Here is a 9,201-nt window from a genome sequence, read left to right on the forward strand (position 1 = left end):
AAGTTGACTTTATGATACTTTTTGGATTATAAAAAAATTGACTACTAAAAAACCTACTTTTAATGTTTTCTTTTTAAGAATTAAGTATCACACTTAAAACTTAAAGGTTTTTGTATGTTATGATTTGATTAGCATTTTAGAATAAGGATGCAGTCTGAAAAGAAAATATTTTGCTCTAAGTTTCCTTTATTATTGTACTTATGGGGAAAGAAGCTTATTAAAGGAAATATTCTGAAAATAGCATGTGAATATAGGCACAGCTGATAAATAAAACAAAATTTTATTTAAGCCATTATTAAAATATTTAAACATGCATTGGTGTTTAAGGTATAATGTCGCTAGTAGAGTCTTAAGGTTTTTTGCTGCTGAGAAACTGGGTGCTGATTTTATTTTCAAGAGATTGTTTTTTTGTTTTTTATAAATATCTCATAGCATCACAAGAAATAATAGCTCAGCATCTATCTCTTCAGCTGCAAATACCTTTTCAGTTCATTCATCTCCTTCATGTGTTCTGAGCTGCTAGATTCAGACCTGGGGAAAAATATTTTTCTCTTTTTCTGCAGTATTTCTTGCTTTGTTTTAGTTACCTCAATAACTCTTTCCCTTTGTTCTACTTTGGAAGGCACAGCCATTAAAGAAGTTCACAACTTATATTTTCTGTCTGAGGCTCAGAAAAGTTTCTCAGCATTTTCTCAAAGGCACATGGGTAACCTTATCACTTATGAAATTCAGGCATAAACTCCTTAATGTTTTGGCTAAAAATAAGTATCTGATTCCTTTCCCATTGCTCAACAACATTCTGGGTAACAATGCTGGGTACAGAGAATCATGTAAAATAGAATTATAATTAAAATATTTGTTCTGGCTCATTCTATTGATACTCTCTTTTTTCCCCTTTTAAGAGATATTAAATGCTTTCTTTTTCACAATTAAAAATCAGTAATTTTAATATTAAAACTGCTAATTTAAAAAAAGACAGAAAAAACCCCAAGGTACAATCTATAGGGAAACCCATCCTGCCCACCTGCCCACCCCTAGCCCAGTTTTAAAATGACTGTCCAGGGCTTCCCTGGTGGCGCAGTGGTTGAGAGTCCGCCTGCCGATGCAGGGGACACGGGTTCGTGCCCTGGCCCGGAAAGATCTCACATGCCGTGGAGCGGCTGGGCCCGTGAGCCATGGCCGCTGAGCCTGTGCGTCCGGAGCCTGTGCTCCGCAACGGGAGAGGCCGCAATAGTGAGAGGCCCGCGTAACGCAAAAAAAAAAAAAAAAAAAAAGACTGTCCAGCCCAGCACGGACATTAGAAAAATTCTTTCTGCAAAGGGAGTGGGAAAGGACGGTGGGTGGAGTGGGAGGTAGCTTGGGATGCCTTGGCACCTGGGGTCCAGGGTAGCCACCTACCTGTAGGAAGGGTCAGTCTGAATCTGCCCCAGAGGCTCTGGGCCAAGTCCAGGCCCACAACCTGGGGTCAGGGTTGGCAGGTCCCACTGGAGCCAGCAGGTTAGCAGGTGTGGGTCCATGTAAAAGACCAAGAAGGGGTTGGGGTCCTGGGTTTCAGCTGCCAGCAGGGCAGGTAGGAGGTGGTCGGGTAGTTCTAGCCTTCCTCAGTTGATCAGGATGGCCCAGGCTCAAGCCCTGTCTTCTGCCAGCGTCCTCCGATTCTTCTCAGATTCCTCTACAGGGCCCAGGAAATCCTTCACGTCCTCCACCGTGACGTCCCCTGTCGTTCCAGCATAGTGTCGTCACTGGTGGTCGAGTTGGTGGACATGGGTGAGAACACGCTTCCATCGCCGCTCCGTGGAGCCAAGACGATGCCTACGGTCCCGTTAGCCTGTCTCAGCTTTGGCAACTCTGGGAGCCTGCAGCTGGCACCGGTGGCATCGTGGGGGCCAGCTAATGTCCAGAGAGCCGAGGGGCTCTGTGACGTTCTGGACGCTTACAGAGAAGCGTTCAAGCTCCCATGGAGAAATCAGGTAAAAACTAGCTGTGGCGCCTGAAGACATAGGAGGTGACGCGGCTGTGTCCCCCTTCCCGCTACAGGAGTAGTACACCTGGGGTCGCAGGCCAGGCACCGAGAAGACATGGGCATTGCCCAGGCTGGGGAGGCAGACCAGGCACGTCTTGGCATAGTCCTCTCAGGCCACGCTGGCAAGTGTAGCCAGTGCCATCTCGTGTACGCGACAGCCCTCGTGGGCCATCGGCCTGAACTTTGTCTCGGCGCTTTCCTTGGGCAGCGTAAACTCCTTGAACGGCCCCGCCCACCCGGTGAGCACGGCGCCCGCCCTACAAGTCCTGCGCCCGCCCTACAAGTCCTGCGCCTGCGCCAGAACCCACGAGGCCTCCTCATAGGTCAGGCTAGGGGCGTTTGCGTGCGTCCTACGCTGGGAGTGCCGACACAGGCCGGCGGGGCGTCAGCCGCTCCTCAGAGCCCTTCCGGCGGCTCCCGCAGCTTCCTGACGCCTGCATGGCTGGAGCGTAGCAAACACGGAGCCCGAGTTGGTTGTGGCTACATCTCAAGGAACATGCCAGCAAAGTATCATAGAAGTGCACAGCGCCCGGGAGGGAGTCCTTGGCTGACCGGGACTGATGCAGAGCTGCAGTGGCATCATCCCCAGGTCTTGGGGGCAGGCCTGTTCCGCCAGCAGCGTGTCGGCTTTCTGAAACTTGCTGTTGGCATTAGCATGCTACTTCTTGCCTGAGACTCAGCTCTTCCGCATGCGCCCGAAAGACCACAGCAATTTTGTAAGCAACTTCACCTGGGATAGCGGCCTCTCCATGGCCTGGGAGTCGTTGGGGTGAAGGGTTCACTTGGCTAGACCAGGGCTCTTGCACGGGTAGTCAAAGAGGCCAAAGCCATGACTTGTGCCAAAAGCCACAGGCTGAACTCGGCGTGCTGCGAGACGGCAGGGATGGCATCGGGTGACAGCACTGAACCAGCACATGGGCTGGAAGCCGGAGGCCAGGGCAGCGGCCCAGGCGCAGGATCAGCTGCCCACGGTCCTTCCACGTGAAGCCCTCGTGGTCCTGGAGGGGGTCTACGCTGGCCATGCTGACTGCCTGCTTCTAAGGCACGTTGATTAGCTCCAGCACCAGCACCTGGCCTGCAGTGCCGGCCATCACCAGCTGGGCTGTGTACTTGCAGAACTCCAACTTCTTTCTGCACGCTGAGCAGAGGATCGTCGCTGCAGTGTTAGAAGCAGCCAATCTTAAGGAAGGGCGGCCAGTCGTCTACTGTGGCTTAGGCCAGGTTGTTGGCATGCGTGCTGTCCGTCTGGAAGAGGCCAGCAGTGCTCAACTTGCCGGATGGTTGGGGCGCCGCAGCAGAGGCATCCCAGAACCACATGATGCTGTCCTCATGGCCAGTCAGCAGCAGCCCTTGCTGCGATGGCTACGGACTAGGTTCTGATTCCAGTGATGGGCCAGTTCGTGGTGCAGGAGGCTGGCTGGGAGCTCTGCAGCTCGCTAGCGCTCACGATGCGGGCCCACAGCTTGTCTGGGACATTGGCGACATGGGCTGAACAGGTAAGAGTGGACAGAAACTGTCTTAATATTGAACATTTACAGGAGAATAATTTTTCTAGTCCTTAACCATACCATTTCACATCCAAACATGCTGGGCCACTCAATGAGGAGTTGGGCGTATTCTTTTTTTTTTTTTTTTTGCGGTACGCGGGCCTCCACTGCTGTGGCCCCTCCCGTTGCGGAGCACAGGCTCCGGACGCGCAGGCTCAGCGGCCATGGCTCACGGGCCCAGCCGCTCCGGGGCATGTGGGATCCTCCCGGACCGGGGCACGAACCTGCGTCCCCTGCATCGGCAGGCGGACTCTCAACCACTGCGCCACCAGGGCGTATTCTTTATTTGAAACAGGCTAGGTATGAAGAAAGATGGAGGAATCACAGTATTAAAGATGGATTCTACTCGAACTGTCTGTACTGCAACATCTCTTAGTTCATACCAACAATATTGTTATATCTACCACTTGCAATTTCTAAGTCATTTTCTCATTAAATTAGCGGTTGAGCAGGTGTAGCTAAAAGTGTCTTCAGTCACTTCTGCCTTAATTTGAGAGACTTTTGCAAACCATTGAAATTTAATTTTGGAATCTCATTCAGTAAGCTGGAAAAACAACAATGGCAAACTGGTGTTTTGGTGTTGCTTTTACATTTGGTGATACAGTTAGGGCTTTTATTACCAAAGGAGAGTGATAACTGTGAAAAAAATCATGACAGTTCTAACAATTAGTAGATTAAAGGTTTTATATACATTATCGAACTCCCCTCAGTAATTCTGGAAATAAGAGAGATGTAAATGCTGCTATTTGTGTTTTCTACAGAAGTCAGTAGTATTAAATTATTAAAAATATATAATATATATTTTACATGCAAATATATATACAGTGTGTGTGTATACACACACACACACACACATACACACACACACACACAGAATGAAAATAGCTTATAGCTTAGTTTTCCCAGTTTTTCAACTTTCTCTTCCTCGTCAATGGTTTCCTTCAAGGATGTCTTTTATATAAAACATCCTAGAATGTTCTGTTTCCCACCTCATTTATCATTTAGTTGCCATGTTTTATTCTTTGTTTCAACTGGCTAATGTTAAGAGATCGATGGTCCAGTACATAAACAAACTGACCAGGAGGGCTAGAGAAGACACCATGAGGCTCAGAACAAAACCCTTCTTACTGACATTTCCCTTATGAACACGGCCTGCTGAAAAGCTGTTATTGAATCAAGAATATATCACCAGGGCTTCCCTGGTGGCGCAGTGGTTGAGAGTCTGCCTGCCGATGCAGGGGACACGGGTTTGTGCCCCGGTCCGGGAAGATCCCACATGTCGTGGAGCGGCTGGGCCCGTGAGCCATGGCCGCTGAGCCTGTGCGTCCGGAGCCTGTGCCCGACAATGGGAGAGGCCACAACAGTGAGAGGCCTGCGTACCGCAAAAAAAAAAAAAAAAAAAAAAGAATATATCACCAAATGGAGGTTTGAAATTGACCACTCCACCACACACTCACCACAGTTGGAAAACTACTGCCTTGAGTTGACATCTGTCTTCTTCTTGGGTTCCTAGACTTTGTCACTAATCTCACCATTGAGCAAATACAAGTACATCTGCTTTCCAAGAAAGGTTCCTTTGCATTACAAATATTACACTATAATTTCTAAGTTAGTGCAGTAACCCATAAACATTAGCGTTGCTCCCAAACTATGCTGAATGTACAGAGTAAACCATGAGTCACAAAATATTTTCCCCAAAGCCAAGCGCATCCTTCATGTGAACAGTTTTTAAAACTGATGCAGACACGCTCATGAGTGACACTGTTGCTAATATTTAGAACTTTTTCTGACCTTTGAAACCATTCTTCAGCATTAGGTTTCAGGTCCTACAGTGAACGGAACACAAAGCTTAAAGATGAACAAATGTAAATTAAGATAAGTGTATTTTCAGTAAATATACTGGAAGAGTATGCCAAAGGAAATTTTCACATTACTTCATTTTCTGAGCTTGAATTTTTGCTTTCTTATATAGACAAGTGCATACACACACACAAACACAGTCACACATATACCTGTTGGTACACACATGCCTTGTGTTCACTAAAAATGGACTGACATTCTGGATTTGATGATTTTCAGTGGCATAGCCTAACCAAAACTTTATCAATCAGGAATTTAAAAAGTCTGTCTTTTAGGATCTCCACTCATTCCCATCAGGTTTCTTTCCGAGTAGGTTCCCTTCTGCTGGTCAGAATCAACATTAAGAAGCATATTTGCTATCAGGTAGATCTCAACATCTGTTTTAGTTTTATTTTTTTTTAGCAGCAGAACAGCCCAGATTTTCTTTGTAATTTATTTTTGATATCACTATCATTCCATTTTCTCCATGCTTCCCTTTTGAAGTACATTTAAATCTTCCTTAAAATATAGTGAGCACTCCTCTAGAGAACGCCTAACTTTATTTTAGTTCCTTTGATTTGTAATGCATAGCTTTAGCAGTCCGTCTCAACATATTATTTGTTTTCATCGCACTTGGTTACTTCCTTCCAAGTAATCCATTCGGTAACGTGTCTTATAAATCTCCCATAAACAGAGGTAGTTTTTAAAGAAAACAGGAAAACAACTGTGGGAGTAAATGTGTTGTCCTAATTGACAGGTGTTTTGACCACTAAACCACTTTTAAATTCTCAAATTGATGTGTTTGTGTGTGTGTGTTTTATCAGTCCTCCATGCTGTGTTGCCTGCTAATTTAGTTCAGTCTACTATCTAGGAAATAACTCCTTTCTTTCCAAGATCCAGGTCATTACTGTGAATAATTAAAAAGCAGGGCTCTGCCCTATTGGTAAATTCTTTCCACCTTGAAATAATTCCGTTGCCTGGCACAGCTGTGGTCATCATGCCTGACCCTTCACCCAGTTTTCAGGCTCCTTTGCCAGCTCCCTGCCTATGGTGGGTCTGCACTTTAGGTACTCACTTTCCTTGCTGATTTCCTGACGATATAAGTATAATATTAAACGCACATGCAGTTCCTTACCGTGTTCCTCTTTTGTGCCAATTATGTATCTTGATTTGGTCTTTTGTGTCTATTTTTTCCTAACTTACACAGACCTTCTTCTCCAGCAAAATCGAATATGTGCAGCATCAGTTAGTGTCCTGCCCCAAATGTTCTCTCTCGCGTCTCTCAAGGTGCAAGCTTAGTGCTAGACTTTCCTTTTTTCATGCTGCTTAGAAATTCTATGACATTCATTGTCTGTGCTATTTTTGGTAGATGCCCAATAAATCTTTCTGAATTGAAATATGTATTTCTTTCATTAAAATATAAGCTCCTTGGGGACAGGGACTGTGCCTTAGTGCCACTTGCAATGTACATTTGGTATTAGATATTTTAATTTTGTTTTAGAAATTTAGTTATTTTTTTGCTGTGTTGGGTCTTCGTTGCTGTGCGCGGGCTTTCTCTAGTTGCGGTGAGCGGGGGCCCCTTTAAGTTGCAGTGCGCGGGCGTCTCATTGCTGTGGCTTCTCTTGTTGAGGGGCACGGGCTCTAGGCGCATGGGCCCAGTAGTTGTGGCGCGTGGGCTCAGTAGTTGTGGCGCACGAGCTTAACTGCTCTGTGGCATGTGTGACCTTCCCGGACCAGGGATTGAACCTGTGTCCCCTGCGTTGGCAGGTAGATTTCCTAACCAGTGTGCCACCAGGGGAGTCCGGTATTGGATATTTTAAAAACCTATTTTTTTGATTGACAGATTGGTTTGATAAGCTATTTTCCTTGAGTTTCTCTTTTTTAGAAAGGTCAGACTTTTGATTTGTCTACTCTTACAAGTCGTCTATTTCATATGGTAGTTCCTTAAAGGGATTTGGCTGTTTCCTTGTCACTATGTCACTATCCTTCTTCTGGCTCTTCTAGATTTTGCTGTGTGTATCTTATGGGGAAAGAACGCATTTGTCCAGTCTGCTTCTTTATAGGAATAACTGGAAGGGCAATAATTCGGCATTTGTTAGTTTTTAAAAAATGGAAGGAAGGGGAGGCTTTTAATTGTATGGGAAATTTAATTAGATTTAGACTAATTAAATTCATTTTTTATATTAACATGTGCACAAATATTATTGCATCTCGTTAGATTTCATTCTTCTAGCCTTACTGAACAATATTCAGTAGTAGTTTCAGATTACAATAAGTTCATTATGAAGATAAGGTGGAATTAGTGTAGGAAGCTCAGCTGGTTGAAGGGGTCTGTACTTTAATTACTGCAGAGGGTGTGCATATTAATTACAACACAAGTGATATTTACTGTACCTCAGGAACATATGACAGGGTAAAGATACTGACAGCACCAGCTAATAAACTCAGTATGATAATAAGGAGAAAAGACCATAAAAATAGAAGGAAATAAAATTATTCATAAAGTATATTGATCCCAAAGTAAAGACATTAAGCTCTGATGAAGGGCAACAAAAGGGAAGCTCCTCACTTTATCAAACAAATAACCAAAGTAGAGAAATGTTAGCAGGGAGACAGATTGTCATTATCCTGGTCACATGATCACACTCCAGAGAGTACACAGGAGCCATAAAATGGGAGATTTTTAATAAATCAGCAGAAAGCCATACTGTCACCTGCAGGAACCGAGGTCGCAGTGGCTAAGGACAGCTCCTGGGAGTGGAGAAATCGGATATGCTGCAGGGCAAACAGGGAAGGAACCGCACGCACACAAAATCTGGTTCAAGAGCCACTGTGCCCTCTGGAAAAGAGAGGGGGCACCTACAAATACTCTGAAAATAGTTCTCAATAGCAACCCAGAGGCCATCACTCACTTTTCCCTGTGGTTTGAAATCACCAGCTGTGATTTTGAGATGGTGAAGGGAACCAGTGGGGCTTGGTTGGATAATTGTTCCCAGGAAATGCTCATTTCTGCCATGATCCTGTGTAAATCTATACAGCTCAAAGGAAAGTTCAAATTTTGGCCTAGAGTGGTTAAATCTGAAGTTTTATTTGTTTTGTTTTTACATGGGCCTTCCAAAAGAATGGTCATTTTTAAAACAATTAGTCAACTACTAGCATTTATAAACAAGTTTATTTTAGAAAAAAAAATTGGCCAACATGCTGATTCTTCATTTACATTAAATAATTAATATAGTCATGCTTTTGCTAAGTATGTATTTGTTATTTTGGAGTTTATTAGCCAGAATCTGCCAGATACTGCTCATAGTTGACATATCATGGAAAGAAATGATATTAATTACCTATTTATTTTAACACATGAAATGATGATGTGGACCAAACTCTTTGAATAGCTTTAAGTTAATTTTATGAGGAAAACATTTTTTTGTGGGCGTATGTATGATTTTACTGTATGTTGGAAATATGTGATATATATTTGTATATGTGAACTTGAGTGTGTATATAATAGAATATGCAGTTCTGGTTCAAACACCTCCAAAGAATAAATTATTATTCACTAGAACCTAGAGAAAATGGAGAGAAGGGCATACCTAGGGCAGTACATAACCTGGGCCTGCATCTTGGTAACAAAATTAGAGTCGTCTGGAGACAGAAGACAAAAGAAGAGAGTCCTCATTTTGGTTGAAATCCATAAAATCATGAACTGAAAGGATTAGACATCAAATTACAGAATTAAATTATGGAAAAAAATCTCACTTTGCAACTTAGGCAAGACAAATGCAAGGAATAACT

General features: G+C 44.1%; 1 pseudogene; it reads right to left on the reverse strand.

Moving 5' to 3' along the window:
• Positions 1-1,601: 1,601 nt before the first annotated feature.
• Positions 1,602-8,425, reverse strand: LOC101339131 (lethal(2) giant larvae protein homolog 1 pseudogene; annotated as a pseudogene).
• Between the last annotated feature and the right edge of the window lie 776 nt (positions 8,426-9,201).

The sequence above is a fragment of the Tursiops truncatus genome, chromosome 14, assembly GCF_011762595.2.
Source record: "Tursiops truncatus isolate mTurTru1 chromosome 14, mTurTru1.mat.Y, whole genome shotgun sequence".
Lineage (NCBI taxonomy): Eukaryota > Metazoa > Chordata > Mammalia > Artiodactyla > Delphinidae > Tursiops > Tursiops truncatus.